At 39.9% G+C, this 22429-nt stretch overlaps 1 protein-coding gene across 5 annotated transcripts in view; it reads right to left on the minus strand.

The window, feature by feature from the left end:
• The window catches only part of fam49bb (family with sequence similarity 49 member Bb), a 227242-nt gene extending 210796 nt beyond the window's left edge, over window positions 1–16446 (minus strand). Inside the window, exons 1-2 of one of the 5 annotated variants that reach the window (XM_078539987.1) lie at window positions 16374–16434; window positions 16093–16241 (exon numbers count right to left, since the gene is read on the minus strand). The gene's annotated coding sequence lies outside the window, so the exon portion shown is untranslated. Of the gene's footprint in view, window positions 1–15877; window positions 15979–16092; window positions 16242–16288 lie in introns of those variants that run through there. The other 4 variants (XM_078539993.1, XM_078539988.1, XM_078539979.1 and 1 more) reach the window with 4 other exon arrangements.
• Window positions 16447–22429: the final 5983 nt, after the last annotated feature.

A 22429-nucleotide genomic window follows, 5' to 3' on the forward strand; every position in this document is an offset into this window, starting at 1 on the left:
GGCAACCCAGGCAGGATGTAAAGCTTACTATATAGAGAATTGCAAGTGTGAACCCATTTCCTGTAACTCTTGATGCAGTATGTCTCATGTCTAACAACTTTAAAGCAGCACAATCCTCCAAGTCTCTCAGTACAAACTATAAGTAGTTCTCAAACCCGTGATACTATGATTTCATAGCCAGCAATTTTTGCTTCTGTGTGATGAAGATTCCAAAAAGTGCATAATACTTCTTTGCAGATCTGAATACTTACCAATGACCCTTTGAATCCAGAAATGCAACCTTTGAGAAAACATGATTTACATTAGAAAACTAAAATTTCCCTAAGCTCATTCAAAGAGATTTCCTAAATTCAGAAGATCCCTCCAGCTAAGTGGTTGTACTAAAACATACAGGATCTCTGCAGATAAGTCAACTAGTGTATTCTAAACTATAATCACACAATGTGTGAATTCAAGTCATGCAAATTTAAATGATTGCAAAAATTGCAAAAAGCTAATCAAGGTCTTAATAGCCCTAATAACCACAGGTTAAGTCAAAGATGAATTTTGGCAATCCAATGTCCAAAATCATCTTCCAGTTATTGAAACATTTCATAAAGGGCCTTCTGTTCTTCAGCAAGTTAGAGGGCCTCAATTCTTATTGCCCCAAGGAATATTTCTATTGAGTCAGGGATTGCATATATACATTTTAAAGTAGTCCAGTTATCTCTAAGGATACTGCTACAAAGTCAAATTTCACTTCAGAGTGAAATCAAAATGTGTTACTGAAAAATCACCACAATCTTCTGTTTGGAGCTACAGCAAAGGAGTTCTCAAGGATACTAATACAGTATGAGGTTGCTAGATAACGGAGAGAACATTATAATTCATACAACTACATCAGGGCGTCTCCTAATGCTTTTATTTTATTCCTAGAGAAGTCATGTCCATATAATATTTTTTAATACACAATGCTGGAAATTCTAAGCCATTGCTAGCACCAGCATCAATCTTAATATCAGCCCGAGTTTATTTAGCAGCAGATCCATTTCTAATTGGGTTCATTCGTTCGTTGTCACCATAGCCTTAGTGCGGCCAACGGCATTGTCTTGCTTCTTCCCTGCCTTTCTTCAAGCCTCCCTCAGTCTAAGCCTCAGTGTTATCCACCCATCTGATCGTAGAATCCCCCAACATCAACATACAGGGGACCTCAACTTTCCAAAAACATACTGGACAAGTCACATAAAAACTGTAGCTACAACAGGTCAGAGGCTAGGTATTCTGTGGTGAATGGCTCACCCCCTGACTCCTCAAAGCTTTACCACCACTTACAAGGAACAAATCAGGAGTTTGATGGAATAATCCCCACTTGCCTGGATGAGAATAGCTCCAATAATACTTAAGAAGTTAAAAAGCATTTAGGACAAAGCAACCCATTTGACTGGAATCCCATCCACCACGTTAAACATTTAATCCCTCCAGCACCAGTGTACTATGGCAATAGAGTGTTTCAGCTCCATGATGCACTTCAGAAACTCACCAAGGCTTCTTCTTTAAAACCTATGATCTCTATCACCCAGAAGAACAAGGGAGCAGGCGCATTGGAACACCTCCAAGTTCCTTAAGTCTCACACCATCTTGAATTGTAAATATATCATTGTTGTTTGATCATCAATGTGCCAATATCCTGGAACTCCCTACCGAACGGAACTGTGGGAATACCTTCACCACATGGACTGCAGCAGTTCAAGAAAGGCTCACCACCACCTTCCCAAGGGCAATAAATGTTGTCCTTGCCAGCGAGGAATGAATTAATAAAAGCAACAAAGCATAGTGTCAATTCAGTCTCAATTGTTATAGAAAGTCCTGGAGCTTGACTTTTCCATCATGTTACGAGACATAAAGATCCTCCATTCTCTATGCTACCTACCCAGATATGTAGAAAATTATTAACAATTAGCATAATAAAGTACCTCTTTAGCAATCCCTTTTCCAACATTTTTTTAAAAAAGGAATGTGTATCTAACTCAGGTACTTCTACTGTCTCTTATTCTTCTGACAGAATAAAGGCATTCACAAAGCCTTAATAACCTGAGAACCATTCCTTGAGACTCTAAATAATGTTGAGAGTGCTAGTTATGCTGCTATTATGGCAGAGAATCTCAGCATGCAGCCAGTTCAGAAAGTAGAACTAATGCAATCTCTGGTATATGCTAATAAGCTAAGAAGTAACATCGTTAGTTCTGTCCCATGCACGATCATTGCCAGTCCAAATTGTTCCTGTCTGTTCTGAACTATTGTGCGAATCTCGTACAAAGCTAGGTTTTAAGTGGTTTGGGTTTTGCTTCTGAACAAAAAGTTCAGTATACGTGGCCCATTCCTGAATTTGAGCACATTATCTAGGCTGACACTTAAGTACAGTACTAAAGGAACATCACATTATTGGAGGTGCCATTTTCTAGATGAGACGTTAAAGCAAGCACTGTCTGCTCATTCAGATGAATGTAAAAAAAAATCTATAGCCCTATTTCAATAATAAAACAGGAGTTCTCAGAGAATCTTGGCCAACATTCATCCTTCAACCAACAATAGACTGACCGTTAGGGTGGCTTTCCATTTAGTATTTCAAAAGCTCGCTGCCTTACACTGTTCACAACACCATGCAGTCCAGCCAAAGGATGGCCTATTTATTTCACAAGCACTTGCCAACCAATGTAATGATGAAACAGAAATGAATGGTGGCGAAGTCAACCAATTAAAGGATTGGTGGCTCCAAAAGACCACCCTTTTGGCTAAATGTCAGCTCACCCCCTCCTAATTTCCAGATCGGTGACTGTGCCTGTGAGAAAAGGTCCTATCGGACCTACCCTGCATCCTATTAACACCATCCTCAGCGTTTTCCTACTGTCTCATTGGTTAATACCGAAATCAATCATTCAAAATCATTTCAAGGTCAGCGAGCACCTAGGAAAAAAGATCCTAGCGTTGTTCTCATCACACACATAGCCTGTCACATTCCACCATTTACCAATTCAAAATGTGTAATGGTCAAAAGAATGTGATTTCATAGCAAAAAGCAGAAAGGAAGAGCATCGTGCAATCTGCACTTTGTACTGATGTGATTTCAATGCCAGCCACCAAGAAAAGAGATGTAAATCAGCACATTTTGTCAGAAAAGCACAAATTTAATTCTCCAAGTACAGATATATCATCACTGAACTTCTTTTTTACATTGCCTGCATTACCTCAAAATGATAGTGACTGCTGCTGAGGCACTACCAAACTTATAGAAGTATCGACTGCAGCATAAAATTTGATAAAGAAATCTACAGTGACTCCTCTGTAGCAAAAACCTAATGTGTGGGAAAACAAATGTGAAAAAAAAAACAGGAATGTTCTAGTGCCATATTCTGTACAGAAACACTGATTGCATTAAAGCAAATATCCTTTTTTTCTCTTTGGCAACTGATACATCAAACAAGGGTGCAGCAAAGAGTTTCCCCTTAGTTTTGAGATATTTCAATTTTGGGAAGGGGGTCCAGCATTTACAGTTGTATTTCTATAGTAATAACCAAGAAACCTCAGAAGCAATCGCAGCAGAACTGTTATCCAAACACAGTGTCTTTGATCTCAGCCTAGGGAGCGTATTCAGCTGACAACACAAGTATTAATTACGGAAAGCACAATAGTGCTTACCAAAATCTGAAAGGTGATCAAAAGGGCAAGTTGCAGCCAACGGTTTGGCTCATCCCTTGTTGCGTTGTGCAAAATAGTCTGTTAGAAACTTTGATGTTAATGCAGAAAACATAATTCTCAAGCTATACACTCACTTGAGCATTTCTGTAAGCAGAACACAGCAATTGAGGGAGTTCTGTGACTTTGCTGAAGTGGAGGAGTGTAATCTATTGAGGCAAGTTGTGACCTGGTGGCTCTCTCTGCTGCTTGCTATTGTCAGATTACTGAAATGCTGGAAACCTGAAGGTAGCTTGTAACAGTGTAGATGAGGAAGGTTGCCCCAAAATACTGTGGACTTGCTTCGTGAACACGGGTTGCAGATAAAGTGGCTGAGCTTTACCTTCCCTTTCTCAGTAATGCTCTGAAACTTCAGTGGCCATATTGGAGCTTTAGAGGCTAAATCATTCAGTATCCTCTCAGTGTATAAGCTGACGAGTGACAAATAGGAACCAGAAGAGAAGGATTTGGGACAGGTTTTTTGGATTTGCAGTGAATGGCAGATTGGCAGGAAAACATGAAAGAGACTTTTTAACTTTCTACAAAAGAGTCAAGTCATACTTGAGAGACAAATATGAGTTGTCTGAAAACTAGCTTTCACAACAGAATTTGCAAATTAGCCCTTGCAATTGTTAAGTCCTTTTGAAGAATCTTGCGATGGTGTTCAAGCGTGCAATCTTTAAGGGATTGACATGGACACACTGTATGAAGAATTTCACATTGTGGAAGGTGTTATGGCCTCTCCCGAGTTGAATCATTGCCAGACCAGTGAGGAGAGGTTTCTGAAACTTTTCAGTAAAGCTCAGGGAAAAATATTCACAAACATGAAGAAAATCAGCTTCTATATATTCTCCATACTGTGAAGATATGTTCATACAGAATGTGTTTTCTCCATTGTTATAATCCCCATAGAGACCAATAACTTATAAAAAGAAATTTCAACTTTAAAAAAAATTCTTTCATAAGGGGTGGGCATCGCTGGCTAGGCCAGCATTTATTACCCATCCCTAATTTCCCACAACCACCTTCTTAAGCCGCTGCAGTCTATATACTCCCACAGTGCTCTTGGGAAGGGAGTTCCAGGATTTTGACCTAGCAAGTGAAGGAACGGTGATGTAGTTCCAAGTCAGGATGATGTGTGGCTTGGAGGGGAACTTGCAGATGGTGGTATTCCCATGCATCTGCTGCCCTTTTTGGTATTGTTATTAATTATTATACTTTTAGTTATTCTACTACATATACATTAGTTGTTAGTACAATTATTATTGGGAATTATTACTAAAACTTTATCAATAAAGTAATTAATACAATTGCAGCAGTGTTCTATGCTCATTTTAATTAATTATATCAGCAGGCCAGCCAGGCCTTTGCTTGCCCCACAGCCATTTTTGTGTAGGCACATGCACAGGGGTGAGTAGGCTGTGGCAGCATGGTTTGTGTCTGGTATTTATGGCCTCTGTCAATGGCCATCCTATTAACTGGCCATTTATCTAATTGTGGTTTGTATGATCTTGCTGTGCACAATTTGGCTGTAAATTTATTGAATAACATTACGCTGCAAAAGCAATTAATTAACAATAAAGCACACTGGGACACTGAAAGGCACAATGTAAATTAGTTCTTTCACTATCATAACTCAATCCAAAACCTACGAATAAAAAGTAGTTTTTAACCACAAAAATGCTTTCAAAAGTCATGAAAATTCTAAGCTGAGTCAGTTTTGATTTAAAATTTCCAACCAAGCTTTATTTTTGGGAAAAAAAACATTACTATACCATAAGTTTAACACAACAGAAATATGCAAAAACTAATCTATTAACATAATACAAATAATCTTGGAACTGTCACAGCGGTGATGCAAGAAAAGGACTCGAAGAGACGATGCCATAGCTCGAAGCCTTGCTTCAGGATACATGACCTTCCTCTCTTTCCTTTCTGTTACATTTTAATTATTTAGTTTTATTATAAAACCAGAGGATAGAAATTGGACCTAGGCCATTTACTATATTAGAATATAACTCTTTTAACTTTGGGAGCTGGTCTAATTGGTTGTCACTTTTCTTAAGACTCTCAAGGATCAAAGAAAATGTCTTTATCAAAGCATCTCATTCTTCCCACCTTAATATAGCTAAACATGTATTTATATTATAAAAAATGGTGTAATTGTGCACACTTGTCATGTGACCATCACATTTTAGCAACGATACAATTTGTAATTTAGGAAAGCAGTTAAAAACCTACTAGTCAAAAGAGCTTATTAATCAACGAAAGGAGAACGATAAGGTGAACTAATCAAATCATTCAAAACACTTTAAATTTTCTCATCTGACATTTCTTTTTCACAGCTTAATATAGGTAAAATAAAATGAATCAACTTCATTGACCTGAAACATTAATTTTCTTTCACTTGCCGCTAATGCTGCCTAGCCTGTTGAATGTTTCCTGCATTTTCTATATAAACTACAAATAAAAGGTCATGAACATATCAAAATATTTTCTTAAAACTTATTTTACAATGACATGCTTAAATTTGGCAATGAAATTATTGGTGTTTTTGACTACTACCAAGAAGTTTTTACTTATTTAGGCTCTCAATCTTGCTTCCACTAACTCTCTTAGCATTTGAAATGTCACACTAAAATATCACCACATTATGGCTGGGATTTTTCAACCCCACCGTGGCAAGACCTGCCGTGGGCCAGCTAAAAGTCCATTGACTTTCAGTGGGACCGGAAGGTCCCAATGATGGGCAGGGCAATTTAATTGACTATGTTTACATCACCCTAAAATAATTATGCTCTAAAATACTTATGACTTTCAAATTATTTTAAGTGCCTTATAAAACAATTTATAATGCACAGTTTATAAATCCTGAAAAACAAAAGAGCTAATTCTGAGATGGTGTGGATTGACTTACAAAACTTAACCAAACGTAGAAGACATATTTAAAGGTTAAGAACGGTGGTAAGGCTGGAAAGTTGTAGAAAGCGACAGAAGATGACCAAGGAAATAATATGGAAAGTAAAGAAGGAGAATGTAAAGAACGTTGTTATCCTGTCAACAAATAACAGCAAATGTTTATTTTAAGTCCTTGAAAATAGAGAACATAGCAGAGCAGAGTTAGGTATTGCAATAATAGAGAATAAGGACATAAGAGAACAGCAATTTGAATATTTAGCTTTGGTCCTTATAATGGAAGAGAGAAAAATAATAAATATAAGGCACAGGGAAATTCAAGCCATTGCGGTAGATCTTTAGAAGGCACTTCAGAAGGGGAATAATGCACAGACATGAATCCAGGGCAGAAATATTGCAATAGATAAACTAATGGAAGCTAGACTAACATTCAGGTCCAGTTTTCACAAGGCTATTAAAAAATTAGATGATGAAAGGAGAGGATATTAGAATTTTTCAAAACTCACCGTATTCTGAGAAAGCTGTCGGGGAATCAGATGATAGCAAATGCTGCACAATTATTCAAAGAAAGGAGGAAGAGCCAAAGTAACTACAGAACAGTGAGTTGAATGTCCGTAAAGGGAGAATTGTTAGAAACCATTATTAGGGATAGGTATGTGAGAACTTAGGACCTGATTTGGCAGGTGGGGCAAAATCTGGAAGTTCCACCCCATTTACAACAGATCCTATTTTCACCAATAGGGCAAAGGAGGTGGTGCATGGATCACACAACAGGAAATGCAGATTCAGTGCTGAGTACAAACAGGCCCCATTTTCACTGTAGTAAGGGCCTTAACCCATGGTGTGGGAATCACAAGTATTTATAGTATACATAAATGCTTTTGAAGGCTGGATAAAGTCTGTAAAAGGGTCATGATGTGAAGTTATTTAAATCGCCAACCTTTAAAAAAAATCTTTAAAAACAGGTTGCCTATGTCACTGAGAGTTGAAAAAAACAGTTCTTGCAGTTACAATAGCTGTTTGTTGACAAATCCCCAAGGGCTATCATTATGTCAGCATGAATGCTTGGCTGCTTTCCACAAGCTCTAATTATCTCAGCAGGTGTCCTAACTTCACAGTTTGACAGCTCAAAGAGTTTATTAAAGGATTAGCTGTCTTTGATGTAGGGTTATGAATAGGCAATTGTTTGTTTTATAAGAGATTAAACATTTAAGGAGATTTTAAAGTTTTGAATGGGTTTTTAATGAATAGGAGTGATTTTTAATACAGTGAAGGCTGTAATAAATATTTAGACCTTTATTTTACTTCATCTCAACATGGTTCCTAAGGTCTGCCCATGATGGATACTGGGTGAGTTGGCATGGAGGGTGTAAGGGCCATGAGTGGGTTGGCATGATCTGGCATGGTTTGGCAATACGTTGGCATGGGGGCATGACAAGTGGGTGGGGGATGATGGGGTGTGAGGGATGAGGGCTAGAGGACCTAAAATTTAACAAAACAACTGGGTCCAAGTGCCAGAGAACCACTGCGGGTTTTTTAACCAGCCCGCCTCGGCAGTCAGCCACCTTCAATCTGCTCCGGAGGTGACATCGCAAAGCCCACCTCCCGCCACCACCGCCACCCCAACGCCACCCCCCACCCCACCCTCCTCCACTCCAAGTGAAAATTGGGAGAGACAGGGAACTTTCTACTGAGGCAGATCCGCCAGGTTGGGACTTTCCTGACTCCAGCTACCCGCCTTGGTAGCAAACAAATCTGGCCCTTAAGCTAACTGTCAAGAGTCAGAAGGTTTCTGTGAAAGGAAGAACATACTTCACTTAACATCGCTAATTAGCTTCTGGAAAACGCAACGTTAAGCAAAACAACATGATGCAATACCATCTGTCTGGGGCTCAAAACTCCTTCCCAAGATTGCCTCCTCATCACCTTAGCAGAGACCCAAGACCCAGCTCTCTCAGGCTTAACATGGGAGTTACAGAGGGGTGTCTAGGCTTATGGTGACATTAATGCGAAACAGCAGCAATGCAAGGCAAAAGCAGGGCTCTAATTGGAGAGCTATGTTAATGAAATGACATTTTGTGGGATGACATTGAGTGAGGACTTCCTGTATTCAATTAACATGAATACTTTTTAAAGTTATGGTACGGCAGGTCAGCTGGCCAGGTAGAATATACATCCTGCGGAATGTGAGAAGTCATGGACGCACGTGTCCTAGATGAACACATCTGCAGGAAGTGTCACCGGCAGCAGAAGCTTGAGTTCCAGGTTTCAGAACTCGAGCGGCAGCTGGAATCACTGTTGTGCAACTGCGATGCAGAGAACTACATGGATAGCACGTTTGGGGAGGTCAGGGGCATAGAGGCAGAGAGGGAATGGGTGACCAGCAGGCAGGCTAAGAGAAGAGGCAGGTAGTTTTTTTTTAATATATTCGTTCATGGGATGTGGGCATCGCTAAGTAGTCCAGCATTTATTGCCCATGTTCAGGGGACATTTAAAAGTCAACCACATTGCTGTGGGTCTGGAGTCACATGTAGGCCGGACCAGAGAAGGATGGTAGATTTCCTTCCCTAAAGGACAGTAGTGGACCAGATGGGTTTTTACGACAATCAGCAATGGCTTCATGGTCATCAGTGGGTTCTTAATTTCAGAATTTTGTTGAATTCAAATTCCACCATCTGCCATGGTGGAATTCAAGCCCGAGTCCCCAGAGCGTTACCCTGGGTCTCTGGATTACCAGTCCAATGACAATACTACTACACCAGGCAGGTAGGTATGTAGGTAGTGCAGGAGTCCCGAGTCTATCTTGCTTGCTAATTGGTTTTCCATTTTGGATACTGGTGAGGGCGATGATTCTTCAGGGGAGTACAGCCGGAGTCAAGTTCATGGCACCACAGGTGGCTCAATTGCACGGGAGGGACAGAAGAAGAGTGGGAGAGCAACAGTGATAGGGGATTCAATAGTCAGGGGATCAGGCAGGTGTTTCTGCAGCAGTAAACATGACTCCAGGATAGCGTATTGCCTCCCTGGTGCCAGGTTCAAGGATGTCACGGTGTGGCTGCAGGATAACCTTCTGGGGGAGGGTGGACTACCACATTGGTACCAACGACATAAGCAGGATGAGGTCCTTCTGCATGAAAGCAGATTTTAGGCAATTAGGGAGGAAATTAAAAAGTAGGACCTCAAGAGCAGTAATCATACGATCATTCCAAGTGCCGCGTGCTAGTGAGCATATGAATAGGAGGACTGAATGATTGAACACATGGCTGGACAATTGGTGTACGAGGGAGGCTATCAGGTTTCTGAGGCATTCTGGGGCGTTCTGGGGCGGGTGGGATCTGTACATGTTGGACGGGTTAACAGGACCGGGACTAATATCCTCGCAGGGAGATTTGCTGGTGCTGTTGGGGATGGTCTAAACTAGCTTGTCAGAGGGATGGGAACCTGAGGGGTAGCTCAAACTGGAAGGAAGTAAAACTGATAACACTAAGTAGAAAACTAGCAAATTAAGTTAGAAGGAAGGCAAAACAAAGGCCAACATCAACTAAGCTTAGAACAAGGAATGATGTCAAAAAGACAAAGGGCACTCAACTTGAACGCACACAGCATTTGCAACAAGGTAGATGATTTAAAGGCACAAATAGAGGTAAATGGGTATGGTCTAATTGCCATTACAGAAACGTAGCTACAGGGTGACCAAGACTGGGAATTGAATATTCAAGGATATTCGACATTTAGGAAGGACAGGCAAAAGGAAAAGGAGCTGGTGTTGCACTGATAATAAGGGAAGGGATCAGTACATTATTGAGGGAGGATCTCAGATCGGAAGGACAAAATGTGCAATCTGTTTGGTTGGAGCTAAGAAACAGCAAAGAGCAGCAAACATTAGTAGGAGTTGTTTATATGCCACCAAACAGTAGTGGTCATGCGCGTCACGGTACTGCTCAGGAGATTAGAGAAGCATGTAGCATGGGTAATGCAGTAATCATGGATGACTTCAATCTGCATACAGAATGGGTAAATGGGTAAACATAATGAGCACTAATGCTGTGGAGGCCAGGTTTCTTGAGTGTGTTAAGGATGGTTTTCTAGAGTAGTGTGTTGAGGAACCAACTACAGAACAGGCTATTTTGGATCTAGTATTATGTAACAAGAAAGGGTTAATTAATAATCTTGTTGTAAAAGAACCTTTAGGGATGAGTGACCATAACATGATTGAATTTTATATTCTGTTTGAAAGTGAAGTGAAGTGAAGCTAGGTGTTAAATTTGAACAAAGGAAATTGTGAAGGTATGAGGGGAAAATTGACTGAGGCATATTGGGAAAATACATTAAAAGGTATGATGGTACATGGACAATGAATTGTCTTTAAAGAGTTATTACACAGTTTACAGCAACTATACATTCCTTCAAGGCACAAAAACGCAAGAAGAAAAGCCAGTCAACCGTGTCTAACAAGGAAGTTAAGGATTACGTAAGATTAAAAGAAAAGGCCTATAAAGTTGCCATAAATAGTAGTAAGCCTGAGGATTGGGAGCACTTTTGAATACAGCAAAGGAGGACCAAGAAATTCATCAAGGGGGAATAGAATATGAATGTAAACTAGCAAAAACATAAAAATAGACCGTAAAAGCTTCTATAGGTATGTAAAAAGGAAAAGTTTGGCTAAGACAAATGTGAATCCATTACAGGTAGAGTCAGGAGAATTTATAATGGGGAAAATAGAAATGGCAGAGAAGCTAAATGATTACTTTGTGTCTGAGTTCACTGAGGAAGATACAGGAAATTTCCCAGAATTAGAAATCCAAGGGACAAGGAAGAATGAGGAATTGAAGGAAATTAGTATTAGTAAGAAGGTTGTATTGGAGGAATTAATGGGACTGAAGGTTGATAAGTCCCCGGGACCTGATATTCTACATACCAAAGTGTTGAAAGAGGTAGCTATGGAGATAGTGGATGTATTGGTGATCATCTTTCAAAATTCTATAGATTCCGGAATGTTTCCTGCAGATTGGAAGGTAGCAAATGTCACCCGACTATTTAATAAGAGACGAGAGAAAACATGGAACTACACACCTGTTAGCCTTACATCAGTAGTAGGGAAAATGCTGGAATCTGTTATAAAGGATGTGATAAATGGACACTTAGAGAATAATGACATGATTGGACATAGTCAACATGGATTTATGAATGGGAAATCATGTTTGATGAATCTGTTGGAGATTTTGAGGATGTTACTAACAGAATTGATAAAGGAGAATCAGTGGATGTAGTGTTCTTGGATTTTCAGAAGGTTTTTGATAAAATCCCCCCACAGAAGATGGTTAGCAAAATTAAAGCACATGGGATAGGAGGCAATATACTGGCATGGGTAAAGGATTGGCTAACAGGCAGAAAACAGAAAGTAGGAATAAACAGGTCATTCTCATATTGACAGGCTGTGACTAGTGGGGTACAGCAAGGATCAGTACTTGGACCCCAGCTGTTCACAATATATATCAATGATTTGGATGCAGGGACCAAATGTAATATTTCCAATTTTGCGGATGACACAAAGCTAGGTGAGATTGTGTGTTGTAAGGAAGATGCAAAGCCACTTCAAGAGGATTTTGACAGACTTAATGAGCGGGCAAGAATATGGCAGATGGAATATAATGTGTGGAAAACTGAGAGGTTATTCACTTTGGTAGAAGGAATAGATGTGCAGAGTATTTCTTAAATGGTAAGCGATTAGAAAGTGTAGATGCATAAAGGGACCTGGATGTCCTCGTCAATAAGTTACTGAAAGTTAACGTGCAGGTGCAGCAAGCAATTCAGAGGGCAAATGGTACATTACTCTTTATCACAAGATGATTTGAGTTCAGGAATAGCAAAGTTTTGCTTCAATTGTATAAACCTTGGTTAACCACAACTTGAGTACTGTGTGCAGTTTTCGTCCCTTTAACTTAAGAAGGATATTATTACTATAGAGAGAGTGCAATGAAGGTTCACCAGACTTGTTCCCAGGATGGTGGGACAGTCCTATGAAGAGACATTGGGGAAGCTGGGCCTGTATTCTCTAGAGTTTTGAAGAATGAGGTGTAATCTCATTGAAACCTACAAAATAATTAAAGGGATAGACAGGGTAGATGCAGGTAAGGTGTTCCCCCAGCTGGAGAACCTAGAACCAGGGGACACAATTTGAAAATAAGGGGTAAGCTACTTAGGACCAAGAAACTTTGAAAAGAGCAGAAAATTACAAATAGTTCAATAAATATATTAGGCAATAAGCCGATGCAGTTTAATGTAACAAATTGGGAAGACCAAAGCAATAGTCCTTGACTCCTGCCACAAACTCTGTGCCCCATCATTAACTCCATATCCTCCCTAGCCACCATCACAGGCTGAACCAGACTTCAAAACCATTAAAACCATTTAAGCATTTAATTTGACCCTGAGCCGAGCTTCTGACTCCATACCTCTGATGATTCACAGCTCTTGTGCAACTCTACCTCCCTTCGCATCATCACTTGTGGCCATGCCTTCATTCAACTTGGCACGCAACAAGTTGCCTTTGAACAAATCCCTCCATCTCTGTTTCTTTAAGACCCTCCTTAAAACCAGCTGTGATCAAAATGTTGGTCATTTCTCCTAATAAATCTTTCTGATGCTCAGTGTCCATTTATTTTTGTTTTGTAATCGTGAATGCTTTGGAAGAGTTTTAATCTAAAAGGCATTAATTATGCAAGTGCAAAATGTTGTGGTAATAAACTAAAGGCAGTACACTTGAAATGCAAGAAATGCAGTTTGGAATATGATCTAACTTCAAGTATATGGGTTCAGTGAGCAGAACCATTTAAAAGTGAATTCACTGGTGTAAAAAGCAAATGGGATACTGGATTATAGAAATATAGAATATATAAGCAAGAAATTACTGCTGCACTATTAAGATCTCATTGGAACACGCATTTTACTTTGGGTGCCCACCTTACAGAGGGATGTACGAGTCTTGGAGAAAGTTCTCTGATGATTACCAGTATGAGATACACACTGAAGGCGTTTAGCTACATCAGACAAGCTTGGATTATATTTCCTAGCTATGAGGAGGTTTATCTGATTAGGGTGTTCAGAAATAATGCATTGAACTGCTGGGGCTGAGAATAAAAGATGCTTCCCTGTGGCATGAGAAGCCAGTTAAAAATGAATACAGAAGAAAAATCTTTAACTCAAAGGGATATGAGAACAGAGGATCCACCATCCCAAAAGGCTATAGATATGGAATCAAATTCAAATTATTTAAAAGGAAGATAAATATTTATTTATGCGATATGGACAACTCAGAAATTTGGAGAAAGGCCTTGGAATTATAAAGGTTGAAAATATAAGTTGCCACAGGGAAACTAACTTTTTTTTGGTATTGGTGAATAGCTGAAGACTTATATGTCTGCATAAAAATGATCCTGTAATTGATCTCAGCATGTATTTATTTATAAGGCCATAAAGCAACAGGTCAATTTACATGCAACTTCCTTTCAACATCAGAAATATTATACCTTGCAATACACAGTGTAATGTTCCTGTCATTATAAAACAGCTTTAAGAGTGAAATGCATGTGGAGAAGACAAAGGGAGGAAACAAGAGTTGAACGGGTCATTTATTTAAAGATGATGATGTGGGTATAGTGGCAATCATCAGAGGATGGTAGCAAGAAGACAGGGCAATAGAAAGATGTAGGGTTAAGCAATGTGATGGACTTGATGAGGTGAAGTATACAAGATTGGGACTGCGAATGGAATCGCTGAGGGCCATATTTTCCCTAAAACCTACTCCAAATGCCATACCAGCTCCTACCTCCCAACCAAAAAGGGAGAGTGAAAGAAGAAACAAGTTTAAGGGAAAGGAGAGAAAGAGAGACTAAAGTTGGTTGAGAGTGATTGTATAAGCAACACTAAAACTTAAAGTGTGACCATATACTCTAACTTGCCACGTGAATGCCACTGGGAATGTATTAGAATTCTTGTATATAATGTATATTTCCTGTAAATGTCCACACTTTAGCCATCACATTTCAGATATCTTGTTTGACTTTGACATCCCATTACTTACCTTAAGCAATGTCACAGAAGATCTACTATCTAGTATATAAGATTTTCATTTAGATATCCTAGTGTAATACACAAGACCAGACTGGTGATGTATCTGGGGCTCTACCAAATTTACTTTGGAACTGACCGTGCGAAGTCCGAAAAGTGCATCTTAGAGTGGCTCATAAATTAACTTTTCCTGCTTTCCTTCCATCCTTTATGCAAGAAAGTGCCACTTTGTTTCATCCTTGTTAAGTCAGTCAAGATCATTTCATCACTGTATGACTATGTGCAGGTTCAAGCAGGTTTGATGTTGAAACCAATCAAAAGCATATTTCTGATTTGTACCCCTCAGTTTTGACAGTGACAGATTTAAAGGAATAAATTAAGTCAAATCAGTGACACATTTTGTCTAGAAGACAATAGGAAAAACTCAGAATTACACGTAGTTTTGCTATTGATCACACTTTTTAAAAAAGTATTACAAATTTATATGGTAGTAAATTTAACTCTACTCCAATCCTAAAAATGAATTCAAAATGCTGTCTTTCCGCTTGCCAAAATTAAAGAACAATAGTGTAGCATGTATAAAAACTTTAGTGTACACAAACTGGAAAGTAATTATCACCAAAACTTATTTCCACTGTACAATGTTATTGCACCTCCAGATTGCACATAACGGATATTGAATATTTTTTCAAAATCTTACAAAACAGGCCTACACTACAGAAACAGAAACAAGCAGACAAAAATTAGAGGAATTGCTTTTAAAAGGCGGGCTTTTGGACCTAGAGGAAATGTCACCCTCTACAGCTGCACCATCCTCCTCCAACCTTTAGGCTATGAATGCTTCTCATTCACTGAGATCCGAATTCGTATTATCCGGAAAGAAATATATTTGAAAAATCAGGACGATGCGGAAATATATCTACATCAACGATTGCAACAATCCAAAATAAGTCATTTCTTGTATTGTTTATAAAACTACATAAAAATGTTGCAAAATCTGTCTCCTTCACGATCCTTTGCACAATTCTAATTTAATTTCTTCTCCAGGTGCGAGGATTTCCATCTTATCGAATCCAACTAAGACTAAGCATCCTATTCTAACAAACACAATCACAAAAAATAATAAATTTGGACGATATTCCTGTTTTCATTAATGGAAAATAAAACGATTGCACTGTACCTTGCAGAGAGGAGGAGGAGAGAAAAATAGCGTACAGTTTGTTAAAACGGGAAGTAATCTTCAATAAAAGGCAGTTTCAAGCTGAAAGTGCAAGAACTGTTACTTCCGGGTTGGTCAATTGTACGTCATTTGGTTCAGGTTTGTAACACCATCTAGGTCACAAAATGACTAAAAATGGAATCAGTTGTCAAAAAGATTTTGCTTCTAATACTTACCGTTCATACATGTGTAAAATCATGACATACACGATAAACAGAAGTGTTCAGTGTTCGGTGGCGGAAAAGGTGGATTAAAAAAAATGAAATCTTGTCCAACCAACACAGGAGCTAATCTAGACAAGCTTTCACAATCACGCAGCCCTCTCCTGCGAGTGAGAAAAGGAAGCATGAATTAGCGAAATAACGAGCTTACATTGCCAGACATCAGAACAGTTCCCACTGATTCGAAAACCGATCTATGCACATTTTTTAAAATAAAGGGAAGTTCCCAGCACGACCGGAGACTGGTGTATAGGAATCCTGTTCATCTCTCGGACGAAAGTGGGCTGTTTCAGAAAACTATCTTTTCAAGGGGCGTTGTCAGTGCTTTGGTTTTTTTTTGCGGGGGGAGGCAGCAATGTTAGTTCCTGTAACATATCTGAACGCTCAAAAATGAATTGCGCCATGACTCGTGTGAAGACACTGGGCAAATGCTATTTCTGTTGCAGCACAGCATTTTGCAATGTTACTTCCTGTTCGCTTTTATAACCTGCAGTTACACTTTTAATAAACGACGTTTCTCTCGCCAGCAGACATGATACAATTCCAGAATAGTGTCACGTAATTGGATATTACTCTGATTGCAAACCTGGTGAACTGTCTTGTACAGCGGTTTAAATAATGAATGTCCCTTTAAATGTGTGCTGTCACCTTGAATGCCTGGCTTTGACATTGAGACTCGCATCCTTTGATGTTATCACTAAGTTTCCCTGACATAATGCGAGGTTGAGAACGACAGCACAATGCAAGTTAGCGGTCTGTGACTAAGATACAAATAGGTAGGGTGAGATCAGGACTGGAATGCATATTAATACACAGCCTAGAAGGAGGCCATTTGGCCCATCACATCCGTGCCAGCTCTCTCAAAGAGCAACTCACCAAATCCCACTCCCCTGCCTTTTCCCTGTAGCCCTGCAGTTTTTTTCTCTAATTAATTTTTTCTATAATTATCCAACTCTCTCTTGAAAGCCACACTTGAAAGTGTCTCCACCAGGGTCTCAGGCATTGCGTTCCAGATCCTAAGCACACAGTGCATGAAAAAAATACTCATGTCACCATTGGTTCTTTTGCCATTCACCTTAAATCAGTTTCCTCGAGTTCTCCACCCTTTCCATAAAGGGAAAGTTTCTCTCTACCTACTATGTCCTGATCCCTCATGACAGTGTGGGAAAATCAAAACAATGGTATCCTGTGATGCCCACCGGAACAATAGCTGGCTCCCACTTTAAATGGTTATTAAGAAATGTGGGATCATGATTAAATCACATCTCAGCCTTTTCCTTCTCCAAGGAAAACAGCCCCAGCTTCTCCAATCTGTCCACATAACTGAAGTCCTTTATCCCTGGAACTATTCCAGTAAAACTTTTCTGCACTCTTTCCAAAGCCTTTACATCCTTCCTAAAATGTGGCACCCAGAATTGGACACAATACTCCAGTTGAAGCCAAACTGATGTTTTATAAAGGTTCACCATAAGTCCCTTGTTTTTTGTATTCTATGCCTCTATTTATAAAGCCCAGGACCCTATACCCTTATTAATCACTTTACCTTATTACTTTATTAACCACATAACTGATATGAGTTACTTGCACACCCAAAACCATGAAGGTATTTCTTTAGCTCCTCACAGTAACAATAATTTTTTGGGGAATACTTATTTGATCTTTGCTTCTCTGGTACTGTAGACTATTGAACTAACAAATCTAGGATCATATTAATAATGAATTAATATGAGCTTTCCCAGTTCCAACAAATATTGTTCTGAAGATGACATTTTGGGAAGTTGCAAATATTTAAAAATTTTAATCATCAAGAAGTTAACATTAAGGAAAAAGCCAACTGTCAACCCACTCAGACCTCTAATTGTAGACTTAATATGTGCTGTGTTTCATTCAGAACTCTGCTTGTAGCGGAAATGGATTTGGGAATCATGATCCCAGCCCTTTTGTTTTGCAGTTATATTTTAAGTAAAAAGAAAAATATTTACATCAATATTATCCATTCTTTCCAACATTTTAAAGACATCTTGTTTTTTCCAATGTATTCTATTTGTTTATCATTATAATGTTTGAATTCCAGAATTATTCTCATCTGTTAACCCTAACTATTAATTCCAATCCGTCTAAATATTTTAGAAGATTGAGTGACTAAAACTTGAATTCCAAATGTGTCTTTGCCAACAAGTTATAAAGTATTAAAGTGACTTGCTTAGATTTGTAATCAAATGCATCTAAGGATCAGATTTGCCTTCTTATCGGCAGTGTTACATTGGGGGGAATTTTAATTATCCTAGCCAGGTGGGAGAAGTACAGTGAGGGGGCATAAGTTCTGAAAAACATGAAACCTCACTCCAACCCACCTTGAATGGCTGATCCAGGGTGGTTTGAGGGTTGGGTGAGTAACCTGCTCTCCAAGAGCAGCTAAGTCATTTAAATATATTAATGATACTGCAACCGTCAGATTGAACAGCCTGTTACATTTAACAGCTACAGTCTGGGTTTCCCATGGCTCAGGAAACCCACCAGTTGAAGGGAAGTGAGAGGGGCCGGATCCAGCACCCCCCCCCCCCCCCCCCAATTGCCCCATTAAATCAGTGCCTTTAATGTGTGAACAGCAAACTTACATAAATCTTTCATTACTTTTATTTAAATACCAATCTGGGGGGAAGTGACGGGAAGGCTCCCCGAAATTTTAATGACCCTGCCTCTTCAATGAGGAGCACTTGCATCCCAGTGGAGTTGAACAATCATGACCCACATTTCTTAATAACAATTTAAAGTGGGAGCCAAAAATTGTACTGGTGGGCATCACAGGATATCATTGTTTTGATTTTCCCACACTGTCAGCAAATTTCATAATAATAACAAAACTAAGCCATACAAGGGCAGATGACCAAAAACTTGGTAAAGAAGTAAGTTTTAAGGAATGTCTTAAATGAGGAGAGAGAGAGAGGAAGAAAAATTTAGGAAAGGGATTCCAGAGCTTTGGGCCTGGGTAGCTGAAGGCACAGTCACCAGTGGCGGAGCAATTAAAATCACGGATACGCAAGAGGAGGAATGCAAAGATCTCAAAGGGCTAGTACATTTATAGAATAGTTATAACAGGACCCAGTTCCACATAATTCATATGTAGGATAAACAAAAGTGTGAATTCCAAAAGTTGCTAATCAACAGACAGAGGCTTGTCTATCATCTTCTAGCTTGTAATAATTTGGCCAACTATCTAGGTTATGGGACTGCATAAGAGATTGAATACAAAATAATAAATACAGTGCTTGCAAAAAGTGGAGGTATTCCATTTTGCTGAACTGATGTGGTAACTTATGCACATAGGCACTGGAAAAGGGACCTTACTGGATTCTAACCAGATCCGACTGGTTTCTGCAGGGTCCCTGCTCACTTAGTACAGTATACTCATTTATTCTAGTTCTCCACTTCTGGTCCCCAACCAGCAGTATTGACTGTTACAAAGAATGAGCAAATCTCATTTGACATTCATATTTCATGTAAATGAGGATGCTGTGATGCAGCTCCCATTTTTTTCATGTTTTTCATGCAAATCCATTTAATGTGGGCAATAAGGGCAAGCAACACTATTGCCTGTTGAGAAAAGAGCATTTAAAGATGCACCATGACATACAATATATTGTCAACATGGTTGGCCCTTAAATGCCTCTGAACAAGAACAATTAGGGATGCATAATAAATACTGGCTTAGCCAGCAATGCCCACATCCCATGAACGAATAAAAAAAATCTGCTTCAAGGGGAAGAGATGATAGGAGTAGGGTGATTTCCACCTTCAGTATGGGAGATGCCTGGCTGCAATCTCTCCACTGAAATAAAGTTAACTGTGGTCTTCTCAAAGGTGATCAGATTTGCCGAAATCTTTGATGGCTATTTCTGATTATTTTTCTTCATTTAGACATTTAAGAATTTAATCTTTAATTAAAGATTCTAAAATGTTTCCTTCCACTGATGTTGAACTAACGGGCCTGTAATTATAAGATTGGCACTGTCTACCTTTCTGAAAATGGCTGTTACAAATGGCTACATCCAAACAATAGCATAACTATAATTTCTGGGGCCCATGATAATTGTTGCCCCATTTCCTTAAGTATCCCTGGGTGTATCCAATTAGATCTTGGTACTTTGTCCTCCTTTATCTTAAGTAACTTCTCTACCACTCCTTTTATTTATTGTAATAGCTTATTTTGTAATTAAGTAATTCAGGATTTATCTCCTCCCCAAAATCTCCTTTGTAACAGTGAAATGAAGTACTTAAGTATGCCTGCCAATTTTTCACTTATCCTCGATGACCTATCCCCTTTTGTCAGGGGTCCTGCGTCATATTTAACAATTCTGTTTTTACTGAACATTTGTGGAACACTTCACTGTTCCTTTAAATAATTTTTGAAACTCCTTATATTCTTTCCTGATTTTCATTTTCTATCTCCTCAAAATATATCCATATTTTCTTGTATTCCCTCTTGTTTTGATCCAACCTGTAGACCCCATACATCTTCCACTTCAACTTGTTTCCAAGCTCTTTATTTAACCAGGGAATTCTGAGGATTGATGTTGTCTTTTATAATATGATATATCCTACAATTTCAAATCTTTTTTTTTAAATCCCAATATTGATTTATAGTTCTGCATTCCAATTTTTCTTTCCACCTCACTTTAGCTAATTCATTTCTCATCCTTCTAACCTATTCCAATTTAAACCCTTGGGGGAACATTTTCCCCCCCTGTCGTGGGAGGAAGTGCGGGAGCGGACACCAGTGGCCACCCTTCTGCTCGATGCCCCCGGTCAGGGGGGGCGCCGCCATTTTACACGGGCAGGCCAATTAAGGCCCGCCCAGTGTGAAGTCCGCCAGGAAGCGCCATGCGCCCCCTGGTCGGTGGGGGGGGAATTGCCTCAGCTGGGAGTGTGCTTTTTTGCGCACGCGCACGAAAGAGCACACAGATCTCCGAGGCAAAGTGCTGCCTCAGGGAGATCGGCTCCAATTCAAAAGTTGAAATAAAGTAATAAAAAAATTTTCCTGACGTCCCCTCATGTGACATCACATGAGTTGGGACATGTCCTTAACTTTTATTTAAACATTTGATAAACATTTCAAAGCTATCATGAAACCTCATCCCGCCCGTGGATGAGGTTTCATGCTTTTTTCTGAGGCCCGCCTGGGCTCCTGGCCTGCCCGCCAACACTAAGGTTGGATGGGCAGGTCCATCAATCAAGTTAATTAGCTTTATAATGGCCTTAGTAGGCCTTGACAGTTTGGTGGGGTGATGTAGGGACGCACGCCCAACGTATCCCCGCGTCATTCGACGCGTTGGTGAGTGGGCCCCGCCCCTGCTCGCCGACCAGAAAAACCTGCCCTTGGTTTGTGCACTAACTTATCCTCTTAATATCTGAACATCAATGTTGATTATATGCTGTTTATTACTCCCTTGATGCTCATCCACATTTATCTACCTGATCTTTATTGTTACTCAAACAGGTCCAACAATGTTTCTCCCTAACCTACTGGTCCAAGATGGAGTCCTGCACCCATTCTAGCAATTCTATTTCCCTCCCCATCCCATCCCAATCATTGGGTCAAATTGTCCAGTCTCCAGATCATTGGAGACTGGACACACGACCGAAGATGCATGTCAGGACCCTGTGGAAGTCCTGACATGCGGGCTTATGTAGGAATTGCCCAGGAAGTTTCAACTTCTCATGGGTAATTCATTGGGACCTTCTGTGAATGTCTCCAATTCTGTTCTAGAATCGGAGACTTCAGACAATTCTGGGGTACTGACTTGAATAGTTACCCAAAAAATGTTAGACAGATTAAAAACTACTCTAACACCTGGGTACCCCACAACTGATCCCCTCCTCCCCCAATCACTACCTGATGCCCCTGACTACCCAATCACCCTTCGACTACATGACTACTCCCCGACAAACTAACTACTCTTGCAAATGGACCAGAGTACCTCCCTGACCACCCAACTACCACCCCCAATCTGACCTGACTAACCCCAACACCCAACTACCCTCCCGACTGGACTACCTCATGACCTGACTACCCAGCCCGACTAACCCCAAACTGACCTGACTACCTCCCCAACTCGACTAACCCCCGCCATCCCCACTACCGCTCCCGACCCAACTACCCTCCTGACCACTCGAGTACCCTCCCAACTACCCTCCCTATCTCCCCCATCCTGAGTATCCCTGCTAATCACCTGACTATCCTCCTGACCACCCCAACTAACCTCCTGACCTGGCTACCCCCACGACCTGACTA

Source organism: Cetorhinus maximus, chromosome 4 (genome assembly GCF_964194155.1).
Source record: "Cetorhinus maximus chromosome 4, sCetMax3.hap1.1, whole genome shotgun sequence".
Lineage (NCBI taxonomy): Eukaryota > Metazoa > Chordata > Chondrichthyes > Lamniformes > Cetorhinidae > Cetorhinus > Cetorhinus maximus.